Raw genomic sequence first — 13,003 nt, forward strand, 5'->3', positions numbered from 1 at the left:
AAAAGGCAAAGGAGGAGGTGTTGCTTCAATTTATAACAACGTTTTCATGATTTCTCAGAGGGCAGGCTTCAAGTATAACTCGTTTTAAGTAATGGTGCTTCATATAACATTATCCAGAGAAACAAATGTTAATGATAAATCCCCTCTAATGTTTGTACTGGCTACTGTATACAGGCCACCAGGGCACCATACAGACTTTATTAAAGAGTTTGGTGATTTTACATCTGATTTAGTTCTGGCTGCAGATAAAGTTTTAATAGTTGGTGATTTTAATATTCATGTTGATAATGAAAAAGATGCATTGGGATCAGCATTTATAGACATTCAGAACTCTATTGGGGTTAGACAACACGTTTCAGGATCTACTCATTGTCGAAATCAAACTCTAGATTTAATACTGTCACATGGAATTGATGTTGATAGTGTTAAAATTATGCAGCCAAGTGATGATATCTCAGATCATTATTTAGTTTTGTGCAAACTTCATATAGCCAAAATTGTAAATTCTACTTCTTTTTACAAGTACGGTAGAACCATCACTTCTACCACAAAAGACTGCTTTTTAAGTTATCTTCCTGATTTATCCAAATTCCTTAGCATATCCAAAACCTCAGAACACCTTGATGATGTAACAGAAACTATGGACTCTCTCTTTTCTAGCACTTTAAATACAGTTGCTCCTTTTTGCCTAAGAAAGGTTAAACTGTTTGACCCCATGGTATAATGAGCATACTCGCACCCTAAAGAGAGCAGCCGGATAAATGGAGCACAGCTGGAGGAAAACAAAACTTTTTCGTATTGCTTGGCGGGAAAGTAACCTATCCTACAGAAAAGCATTAAAAACTGCTAGATTTGATTACTTTTCTTCTCTTTTAGAAGAAAACAAACATAACCCCAGGTATTTATTCAATACAGTGGCTAAATTAACGAAAAATAAAGCCTCAACAAGTGTTGCCATTTCCCAACACCACAGCAGTAATGACTTTATGAACTACTTTACTTCTAAAATCGATACTATTAGAGATAAAATTGCAACCATTAAGCCGTCAGCTACAGTCATCAGATCGCATCAGACAGTGCACTATAGACCCCCGAATCGAGGGACTGAGAGCTCTCAGACTTAATCTAAAACATCTTCAACTGTGTTCCAAAGATAAACGGAGGTCTTACATGTTTGAAACAACACGAGGGTAAGTTATTAATGACATAATTTTGCTAATTGGGCGAAATAACCCTTTAATCTGTTTTTTGTTTGCAAAAAGTTATAGTCAAAGGAATTGTGATTGTCCTTTAGGTTAATCATTTGAAATAGTAAAAACAATATGTTCAAACTTTTTAATACTTTCTTTAATAACTACATAAAACAATACTTGTACTTTTACTTTCAGTACTTGGGTAGTAAATTTTAAAATAGACTACTTGCAATACTTAAGTACAAAAAATGTTGAATACTTTAGTACTTCTACTTGGAATGGAATGCATAGTGGATAGGGCTGTGAATCTTTGGCAAGGCAGCGATTCGATTTGATTACGATTCATAGGTTTTCGATTCGTTTCAAGAACAATTTTTGTAAATTTAGAACGATTCAATTTGATTCGATTCACAATTAAATTCGATTCGATTTGATTATAACGATTCAATTCTGCAATCTTTAACTGCATTCACAGGATTATTTAAATGCTTCTACTAAATTCTTTAAATGCTTAGTCAGGGGGGCAAATTACAGTAGCATTTATGGTTAGAGAACCATAGGTTAGAAAAAAAACCATTTTGTCCATTGTTAAATGCTAGTTTAATGATGCGACAAGGCCTACGTAAAAAAATTATGTAAGCCAAGTTTTTTAAAAAGAGCTTAAATAGTATTATGTATAAACTAACATTTTGTCACACCAGGGGCGTAGCCATAATTTCAGAAGTGACCGAAATGTCAAAAACAATCATTTTATGTATGTAGCCTATATAATAATAATAATTAAGGAATTACCTTCTTTTTTAATTACTTTTAATTAGCTGTAATAAATCAAATACACTGCTGAACAATAATCAATCATTTGTAATCAATATTATTTTCCTAATTTTATGATTGTTTTATATACTAGGCTACATTTAATTAGCAATTATTTAAATTAGAGCTGTAGTCAAGTCCAGCTTTGTCGAGTCCAAGTCAAGTCCAAGTCCATGACTAGTCGAGACCGAGTCAAGACCGAGTCCAAAGAGGTTCGAGTCCAAGTCAAGTCCAAGTCCAAATGTTTCCAGTCCAAGTCAAGACCGAGTCCAAATGAGAGAAAAAAGGGTCCTCTTCAAGACCACATAATTTTACATGATTATTTGTAATGATCAAAAAGCATGTGCAAAGTAACAACTCTGTAGGACAGGGGTATCCAAACTAGATCCTGGATGGCCAATGTCCTGAAAAGTTTAGCTCCAACTGGCCTTAACACACCTGGAAGATTCTAGTGTGTCTAGTAAGAGCTTGATTAGCTGGTTCAAGTGTGTATAATTAGGGTTGAAGCTAACAAGGGCGTTACACAAGATCCCGGGCCCTATGCATAGGCTGTCCTGATGGGCCCCCATGCCCCCCACCCATGAAAATATCCAGGTAAAATAAAATATATTTCAGATTCATACTTTTCAAGCACCCTCTCTTCCTATGGGGCCCTGGTAATGAGTACTGGTTTTACCCCCAGCCCGACCCTGGGAGCTAAACTATAAAGGACACTGGCCCTCTAGAACAGAGTTTGGAGCTGTAAGGTCAAATAATTTTTATGTACTTTATTTTAATTTTATTTACTTAATAATGCTGCTTTTGCTGACATTATGTCTGTGGTCAAAAAAAGTATATGACTGATACCTTGGCACAGTTAAGGCTAGAAGGGATCCGTTTGGCTCTACTGGGCATGCCCACATAAATACAGCGAAATTTTTGTCATACTGTACTATTGCTTTCATAGGCAACAATCAACTACTCCAGCATGCATACAAAGTGTTTGCAAGTACAACGTGAATTTTAGAATTACAATATTGCATGGAGCTGTTAATATATGAGCGAATAATTCTGAGAGAAAACGCGCCAGATGTCTGTTTGCTAATGAAACACGCTACTTTCATGCATCTGATTATCAGATAAATCTCGCACTCTTATTTCAAGGTCGTTGTTAATGCTGTGGTAAATTTTAAAAGTTTCCTTCGTATATTCAGTTCATCCGCCTTGTTTAAAAAAAATTATCATTCAATGGATCTGTGCGTCTCATTTAGACACTTACATTTCTGCTCCGTCCATGCAATAAATACAGCTGTCGACGGCTCCGGTAACTCCGTCGGTAAGATGCAGAGAGCCATTGACAAACTACAGAAAAGTAATACTACTTCACGTTAGCATTACTGGCCACAAGACGAGTCCTATAGATCACACGTCAGCTGCGTCAAAGACGAACGGTGCACGAGCGCAATCCCGTGACAGTCTCAGGTGGTAAACAGTGGAGCGTGTGAAGGACAGATAATAGGCACGATTCACGAACACTCTTCAAGGTCTCCATTAATTCGTGTGTGTAGTAATTTAATGTGTATACATTTTGAAAGCATTGAATCGCTATAGAAATCGCGATTCATTCGATTCTTAGCATTTTGAATCGATTACTGTCCAAGATCGGCGATTCACAATTAAAAAATCATGTTTCAAGATCGATGCATATGAATCGACAGGGTTTGTAATCGATGCATCGAGAAAACGAGTGAATCATTACACCCCTAATAGTCGATATAAAAAAAAACTGGATGACGAGTAATTTCTCACTGCTTAATTCTGAAAAAACAGAGGTGTTAATTGTAGGACCTAAAAACTCTGCTTGTAATAACCTAGAACCAGTGAAGCTACTAGTTTAACTACATTTCTCAGTAGCTTGGTCGTAGCTTCGCTGCTTTCTGAATCAAATAGCTTTTCAAGGGCGAAGCTCTTTTTTTTACCAAGTAGTGCGGTAGCTTCCACACAAGCTACATTTTCGCAAGCATTTCTGAAGCTCAAAGTCAAATAGGGAAATACACTGCTAAGATCGCTGATCCTGGATCAGTAGTGAGTGACGCGACGGCGCTAGTTCATCCTGTTTGTGTTTACGATGGATAGCAACCAACCATCTTTATGATGCATTACCGCCACCTTCTGCTCCGGATGGTACCACTCCTTGGCCAGTCACGCAAAAATGTATTTGATGAAATTATGGCATAGGATGAGGTCGGAGAACAGTTAATCCCGAGGAGTGAGTCGCCGTGGCCGTACCTCGACAAGTACATGACACTGACCGAGATAACAGAGAGAAAATATGTTTTCAGATGCTGCTTGTAAAAATTATCAGGGTCCAGCCTGGCCATTTTTTGTACTGTTTGGAGGTCTTGTATTTTGTTCTGCAAAGGCCTGCAGTATATTAAGCATGCCCATGCAACAGGTGCATACACTTACTTGTGCTCACATTGTTAATTACATGTATTTTGATTGTTTTTGTTGCCAAATTGATAAGGGACACAAAAAACTATTAAACTAAACAATTACACCTGCCTATCTGTTTGACTGACAGTTCTGAGCACTGAGATAGCATTGACTTGTAATAAAACGTCTTCAGCATAAAAATTTATTTTTAAAAGTAGCTTAGATGTAGCAAGCTACTGTTGATGTAGCTTAGCTTGCTACATTTCCCGGGGGGGTAGCTTCAGTGTAGTGAAGCTTCATTTATTGTAGAGTAACTGGTAGCTTATCTCACTACATTTTCCAAGTAGCTGGCCCAACACTGCCTAGAACACTGTCTAAGACTTGATTGCTGCTCTGTCAATTCTTCGTCATAAATTAGGAACCCAGGTGTGCTATTTGATCGCAATCTTTCCTTAGAAAGCCACGTTTCTAGCATTTGTAAAACTGCATTTTTCCATCTGAAGTACGGCCTATGCTCTCAATTTAAAATGCAGAAATGCTAATCCATGCATTCATGACCTTGTAACGGTGGCTGCCCCAAAAAGAATGGTACTTCATAAATGTATATTTAATTTAAATTGTTTGGGCGCCAGACAAGCAAAACTTGTCAAGAAAATTATAATGCAATTAAATTTATAATGCGTAACTAATTTCGGTTTCCCCGTAAATAGCTCAAGCCACTGTTACACAACAACAGAAAATATGTTTTAAGAAAAAAAAAAAAAAGGTTTCCAAAAAAAACTACATGAAGTTAAATTTTCACACCATTTGTATTTTTTTCCGTTACTTCACATAACAAATGACAGAAGAAAGTGTAAACAGAAAGTAACAATATTGCGGTTCAAGTTCAATTCAGGATTTCATAAACAATCACAAAATCACGAGAGTCCTTGATTCACAAGTGTCTTAAAGTTCGTTTTCCTCTTTAAAGTTCTTTTCTTTTTACATGTTCAATTTTAATCAAAGGGAAAAAAAAACAAGAGAGAAGAAAAAAAACACAACAAAGAAAACTAAATAATCCCAACGAGTGTTTGTGTATGGGTGTATGCGTGTGCAATGAGAGTATGTGTGTGTGTGTGTGTGTGGTGGCTGTGGGAAGTCCGTGTAGCGGCCGCTAATCCCGGGCCGGGGACAGAGTACGTGAGGTTAACAAATGATGGACAACATCACTAGTACCTGAGGCAGGCGAACGAACCAGTCTGGATTGTGTATCCCCAGGCAGGCGACCGAACAATGTAGTAGAGCTCAATTTCTCCGACACTTCGGCGATCGCACCCAGTCAGCGCATGCACAGATTCCAGCACAAAACAGCAACGACCTTCAGGTAGCGTGCGTCCCATTCCAATACAACCTACACGTGTGTTTTGTTTTTACTTCCCTCCATCTCACTTCCGTTTCTAAACTCGCTTTTATATTAAATTTCCTTCATTGATTTCCGCCCATTAAAAAAAGTGAAAAGCTGGCATGGATTTCTTCCAAATCGCCACACTCTCCCTCCCTGGAGAAAACAACCTATGGTTGTTGAAATATTAATCATATTTAAAATCCAATGAATTCCTCATCATCAGACGATTCATTGAATATTTGGCAGAGTCTTTTCTTCTCCTGGCTTTCCAGCTCTTCAGCCGTGGGAAAGCATGGTTTCAGGTTGCACACATGCACTATACGAACATCTTCGCCAGTGGACTCTAGCGCTACTCGATAATTCAATGGACCCATCTGCTTTATGACACGGTAGGGGCCTTTCCATTTCTGAGCCAATTTTGCAGTGAAGTGATGTTGTGCACTAGACTGAGGAAAAGTCCTCATCCACACACGATCCTTTTCCTTGTATGTAACCTCTCGTCTTTTTTTATTATAATTCCGAAGCTGTCTCTTTTGTGCTTTTTTGCAGCATTCCATGGCCTTGGTCTGAAGCTCAGTTAGATGGTGGACTGTATCGTAAGATAGACAATCTGGAGTTATATTCTTGCCATGTAACAACTTGTCCATGGGACTTTGCAGTTTCCTTCCCAAATGAAGCTCTGCAGGGGTCATCCCAATCGTTTCCTGGACAGCTGAATTAATAGCGAAACGGAGTTCAGGTAAGTATTGGTCCCATTTCCTGTGATTATTGTCCACATAGGCAGAAATCATGCATTTGAGCGTACGATTTACCCTCTCTGTCATATTTGTTTGTGGATGGTATGACGTCGTCAATTTAGGTTTGATACTCCACTTTTGACAGAGTTCTCTGAACAATGATGACACAAATTGTGTTCCTCTATCCGACAGAATGAAGTCCGGTACCCCCCAACGGGTTAGAATTTCCTTCCGAAGAAGTAATGCAACAGTCTGAGCTTTAGCGTTGCGCATGGGAAAACATTCCACCCACCGGGAGTAATAGTCTACAACGACTAAGAGGTACTCATTTTGCTGTGTGCTGCGTGGCATTGGGCCCATAATGTCCACTCCAAGCATCTCGTTGGAATGGGTGGTGGTGACTTGTTGTAGTTTGCCCACAGGTTTCTGATTTTCTCCCTTAAGAGTCTGGCATTTGACACATTTTTTAACATGGTGTTTTATGTCAGTCCACATTCCAGGCCAGAATGCAACATCATGGATACGCTTGTAGGTCTTATAAATACCTACATGACCGCTCCAGGGATTTGCGTGGTAGTGGTGTAGAATGGACGACACAAGGCTGTTAGGAATGTACACTCTGTAATGAACTTGATTGTTTGGCAGGTGAGTTTTGTGATAGAGTTTATCTTCCACTACCTCATACTGATCTTTTAGAGGGGAATCATTTTCTGCAAGTGCTTGAAGTGTTTTGATGATGTGAGGGTCTTTGTGCTGTTCCTCCCAGATTGTGGCTGGAGACATCGGAAACTCAGCATTCTCCTGCTGGTCTTGGTTGGTGTACAGGTTACAGCTGGTACGAATCCGAGACAGAGCATCAGGTGCCATATTTAGTTTTCCTTTGCGATATTCAATGATAAAATAAAATCTCTGAAGTCGCAAGGCCCACCGGATAAGGCGACTCTTGGTTTTTGTGGAAGAAATTACCCATTGTAAGGCTGAGTGGTCTGTGATGACGGTGAACAATTTGTGCTCTAGGTAGTGCTGCCATTTTTCCAGGGCCCAAATTACAGCCAAACACTCTTTTTCGGTGGCTGTATAATTGGTCTCCGCTTTGTTCAGGGTTCTGCTGGCATAAGCAATAACTTGTTCTAAACCCTTTTCCTTGCGCTGGGTCAGCACAGCACCCAAACCAGTGTCACTGGCATCAGTGTAAACAGTAAAAGGCAATTGAAGGTCCGGATGGCCAAGAATGGGAGGAGAGGTTAGACAGCATTTCAAATGTTCAAAGGCTTGGTGACATGGTGGTGACCAGAGGAATGAACATCCTTTTTTTTCAGTGCATTGATGGGTTCAGCGATCCTGGAGAAGTTTGGTACAAACCGGTGGTACCACCCGGCTAACCCCAGGAAGCGCTGGACCTCCTTGATGTTGGTGGGCACAGGGTATTCCCGTATAGCCTCCACTTTACTTGGGTCTGCAGCTATGCCTTGGACGTTGACAATGTGTCCCAGAAAGGTTATTTCTTTAAGACAGAACTTGCTTTTTTTTAAATTAATGGTGAGGCCAGCCATTTGCAGTTTATGGAGGACAGCCTGGAGGTCGGAGAAGTGCTGGGCTACAGATGGTGAGTAAATAATTATGTCGTCAATGTAGACAAAGCAGATGTTTCCACGCAATTCTCCTAGAACAGTCTCCATTAGTCTTTGGAAGGTTGCTGGGGCATTTTTTAACCCAAACGGCATAACATTAAACTGAAACAATCCTGATGGAGTTGTGAAAGCAGTTTTTGGTTTACTTTCTTGATCCATGTTCACCTGCCAGTAGCCACTGTTAAGGTCAATCGTGGAAAAGATGGCGGCTCCAGATAGTGACTCTAAGATCTCAGTGATGTTGGGTAAAGGGTAAGCATCATTCTCTGTAATGGCATTAACTTTCCTGTAGTCCACACAAAACCTGAGGCTTCCGTCTTTTTTAGGGACCAAGACGACAGGTGAGGCCCATCCAGAATGTGATGGTTCTACGATGCCGGCAGTCAACATCTCTTCCAGTTGCTCTGTAATGACAGCTTGTTTGGCAGGTGTTGTACGGTACGGTCTTTGTTTTATAGGCACTTGGTGGGTAGTATATATGTGATGCTGTGTAACTTCGGTACGTCCCAGGCGAAGGGTACAAACTTGAGGGTTTGACTCGAGGATCTGCAGTAACTGTTGCTTTCCTTCCGGAGGTAAGTGGGCATGCTGTACAGCAGTGTCAATTAATGTCTTGTCATCCAGATAGGCTGGTTGAACCATGTTAAGTTGAGGAGGAGGAACAGAAGATAGTAGAGAGAGACTGTTGGAGTTTTTACTTCCAATCTTTCCCTTTGGATGTTGGGAGCTGATAACTGGTACACTGGCATTTGTTGGCTGGAAAGGATAATACTCTTTAGGATTGGACTGAAATGAATACTTTTGATCTGCAACATTGATCTGCAGCCCACTGGAAAAGATAAGGTCCAGTCCTAACACGACTGCATAGGCCAGGGCTTTGGCTGATAGAACCACAGCAGATATGGTGAATATTTTTTTATGTAGGGTAATTGGCAGGTTTACCCAACCTAAAGGAATTTCTGCTTCCCCATTGGCGAGGTAGAGTGGACCCTGGGTCCATGGATTGAGTTTTTGTGAAGAGAGTTCCTTCCAGAGATTCTCATGTAGAAGGGTGTAGCTAGCCCCAGTATCAACAATGGCTTTTCCCTTCCAGGTACCAATACAGAGTGGTATCACTAACTGTTGTGGAACAATTTCAGTAGGTGGTGTTTTCTTACCAGTTGTGGGTGACTTCTGAAGAAAGGTGGCAGACACAGAGCGATTGCCAGGTGGACCAGTACCTTTAGAAGCTGGAAATGTTGTCCGCTTGCTATTAGAGGAAAGGTGTTTGCTGGTGGACTGAGGTGACTGGGACTGAGAAGAGACAAAGTGAGGACAGTGGCCAGGGGAGTGATGGCCTTTACATCGCCAGCATTGCACTAAAGGCTTCTCTGCCGGGTGGTTGGCAATAGGTCTTTGAGGCATGGATAAGGGTTGCTTAGAACTCACACGTTTTTCATATTGCAGTTGTTGTTCGTAGTCTTTTTCCAGCTGTTGGCCCAATTTCACAAGTTCATCGACTGTGTTCACCCGACTGCGAATCTGGCTTGCAAGATAGGGGTTCATATTTTTTAAAATCATTTTCACCAATTCACTGTCCATCAAGGAGGGCTTCCACCTTTTGCAGAGAGCTCTGTATGTAAATGCAAAGTCTCTAATGCTCTCTCTTTCTCCCTGTGTTCGTGTCCTTACCCGTTCAGCCAACTCATCTTCATAATCCTCTGAGAGGAAAGCAGAGAGGAAAGCAGCTTCAAATTCTTCCCACGTGGTTATTGAGGATCGTGCAACTTCCCACCAGTCCCGGGCAGTACCGTAAAGGACAGTGCGGAAAGTGGCCAGAATGTCAGCATCAGTAAGAGGATGTAACGCTAAGAAATCCTGACATCGAGTTAGATAGAGCAAGGGGTCCATGTCATCTGACTGTCTCCCAAAAGTAGGAAATGTAATCTTAAGATGATCACTCTTTACAACAGGAGCAGGAAGCAAAGGAGCGGTCACTGGTGATACAGCTGAAACTGGAGCGTTAAGAGGCAAAGGTGAGTAATCTCTTGTCTGCAGGTCAGTCATTTGTTTCTCTTGCTTTTCGAGTCTTCTATCAAGTTCAGTTTGTAAGCGCTTTACAGTTGCACACAATGTGTTTGTGATTTGGGTACACTGGGTGAGCTCTGTAGATAACTGATCATGATTTCTTTGATGGGTTACCAGGTAGGATTTGAGGTCTTGCTGAAACTCCACTTGAAGTTGGTCGATCATAAACCGCACTTCAGACACATATGTAGTCTCAGCTCTGTGAAGTTCATCAGAAATCATAACTTCAAAGTGATTTAGTGAGTTGATCAGCCTCTTCCTTCACATGCTTCTTACTTTCAGAAATGTGGGTGAGCACTTCTTGTTGATTGTGCTTGAGTTTATCAGCAAGGTTAGAAATCAGGCTGTCTTGGCGTGCAGACAGGGTTTTAAGTTCTATGGCAAGTTCACCAATGGTTTTCTCATGGGTTTGCATATGTTGTGTCAACGTTTCCCAGTTTGCTTTAACTTGAGTGAGTTGATGCATTCCTTTTCCAGGAGTTGATAGGATACCAGGCAAGTCCTGCTGTGCCGCCGAAGATTGAGATTAAGGGTCAAGTAATGTACATATCTGCATAGAGTCGCCATTCGGTTCCTCCTCCCAGATGAAGGGTTGAACAGGAGTACTGCCAGCTAGTGGTGAAGTTGCAAACCGCACCTGGGTTCCTGGTACATCAGTGGTGCTGGCTTGAGTAGGAGTGACATGGAGAGGAACACGAGAGAGTCCAGGTGGAGAAAGTAGAGGACGAGGTGCTGGAGGCCAGACTGGGGTAGCAACATCGGGTGCCGGTGGTTCAATCTCCACAAAAGTGGATGGAGAGAGAGGAGTGGTAGCCATGTTTGATTGTCAATGTATGTGTAGTCAGCGTAAAAATGTAGTGAAATGTACGTTGAGTGAAAAAAAAAAAAAACAAACAACAATGTACAAATGTTTGAAAAAAATAAATTGGAACAGAATACTCTAACAGTTCAGTGTGAAATGTCTGTCCAGTTGTCCAATTCACACTACAATTCCCTTAATTTCACAAACAATAATAAGATTTCAATAACACAAATGATTATTTCCCCAGCTTTCACATTAATTAGGTCAATCAGTATAGCAGCAAAACAACTAAGGGGTAACAATTATATATTTAACAACGTGTAAGTTCATGAACAAAAAAAAAAATCTTCCCACAAAACCCTTCAATAAAGAAAACTGTTTCAGTTCAGTATACATTTCACAAACACAAAAATATGCAGTTTTAAGTGACAATAACCAACACTCAAGTAATCCTTTAGGGAAACTATAATTCAAAGTTCCAGTGACCCGTTTAAGTGGTCACGATATAAATGTTTAAGTTTCAAGTCGTCCAGGTTTATCAAAGCGTTTAATTTTCAGGTCCCTGTTCGGGCGCCATTTATGTAACGGTGGCTGCCCCAAAAAGAATGGTACTTCATAAATGTATATTTAATTTAAATTGTTCGGGCGCCAGACAAGCAAAACTTGTCAAGAAAATTATAATGCAATTAAATTTATAATGCGTAACTAATTTCGGTTTCCCCGTAAATAGCTCAAGCCACTGTTACACAACAACAGAAAATATGTTTTAAGGGAAAAAAAAAAGGTTTCCAAAAAAAACTACATGAAGTTAAATTTTCACACCATTTGTATTTTTTTCCGTTACTTCACATAACAAATGACAGAAGAAAGTGTAAACAGAAAGTAACAATATTGCGGTTCAAGTTCAATTCAGGATTTCATAAACAATCACAAAATCACGAGAGTCCTTGATTCACAAGTGTCTTAAAGTTCGTTTTCCTCTTTAAAGTTCTTTTCTTTTTACATGTTCAATTTTAATCAAAGGGAAAAAAAAACAAGAGAGAAGAAAAAAAACAACAAAGAAAACTAAATAATCCCAACGAGTGTTTGTGTATGGGTGTATGCGTGTGCAATGAGAGTATGTGTGTGTGTGTGTGTGTGGTGGCTGTGGGAAGTCCGTGTAGCGGCAGCTAATCCCGGGCCGGGGACAGAGTACGTGAGGTTAACAAATGATGGACAACATCACTAGTACCTGAGGCAGGCGAACGAACCAGTCTGGATTGTGTATCCCCAGGCAGGCGACCGAACCATGTAGTAGAGCTCAATTTCTCCGACACTTCGGCGATCGCACCCAGTCAGCGCATGCACAGATTCCAGCACAAAACAGCAACGACCTTCAGGTAGCGTGCGTCCCATTCCAATACAACCTACACGTGTGTTTTGTTTTTACTTCCCTCCATCTCACTTCCGTTTCTAAACTCGCTTTTATATTAAATTTCCTTCATTGATTTCCGCCCATTAAAAAAAGTGAAAAGCTGGCATGGATTTCTTCCAAATCGCCACAACCTCAAGGTTATATTATTGCAATGCTTTATTGGGTGGTTGTTCTGCACGCTTAGTAAACAAACTACAGCTAGTCCAAAATGCAGCAGCAAGAGTTCTTACTAGATCCAGGAAGTATGACCATATTAGCGCGGTTCTGTCAACACTGCACTGGCTCCCTATCAAACATCGTATAGATTTTAAAATATTGCTTATTACTTATAAAACCCTGAATGGTTATCACCTCAGTATTTGAATGAGCTCCTTTTACATTATAATCCTCTACGTTTGCTACGTTCTCAAAACTCAGGCAATTTGATAATTACCTAGAATATCAAAATCAACTGTGGACGGCAGATCCTTTTCCTATTTGGCGCCTAAACTCTGGAATAAACTACCTAACATTGTTCGGGAGGCAGACACACTCTTGCAGTTTAAAT

The 13,003-nt window shown here is 40.5% G+C and overlaps 1 long non-coding RNA gene across 4 annotated transcripts; it reads left to right on the forward strand.

The window, feature by feature from the left end:
* The first annotated feature begins 7,432 nt into the window (after positions 1–7,432).
* LOC127938082 (uncharacterized) lies at positions 7,433–10,765 on the forward strand. Of its 4 annotated transcripts, XR_008148625.1 has the most exons (4): positions 7,433–7,785; positions 7,862–8,148; positions 8,346–8,425; positions 8,500–10,447. It is a non-coding gene; the product is annotated as an uncharacterized LOC127938082 (long non-coding RNA). The 4 variants fall into 4 exon arrangements; XR_008148624.1 differs by adding an exon at positions 10,718–10,765 and having other exon boundaries at positions 7,862–10,188; XR_008148626.1 differs by having other exon boundaries at positions 7,862–8,611; positions 9,853–10,447.
* The last annotated feature ends 2,238 nt before the right edge of the window (positions 10,766–13,003 follow it).

This window comes from Carassius gibelio, chromosome A20 (genome assembly GCF_023724105.1).
Source record: "Carassius gibelio isolate Cgi1373 ecotype wild population from Czech Republic chromosome A20, carGib1.2-hapl.c, whole genome shotgun sequence".
Taxonomy (NCBI): Eukaryota; Metazoa; Chordata; class Actinopteri; order Cypriniformes; family Cyprinidae; genus Carassius; species Carassius gibelio.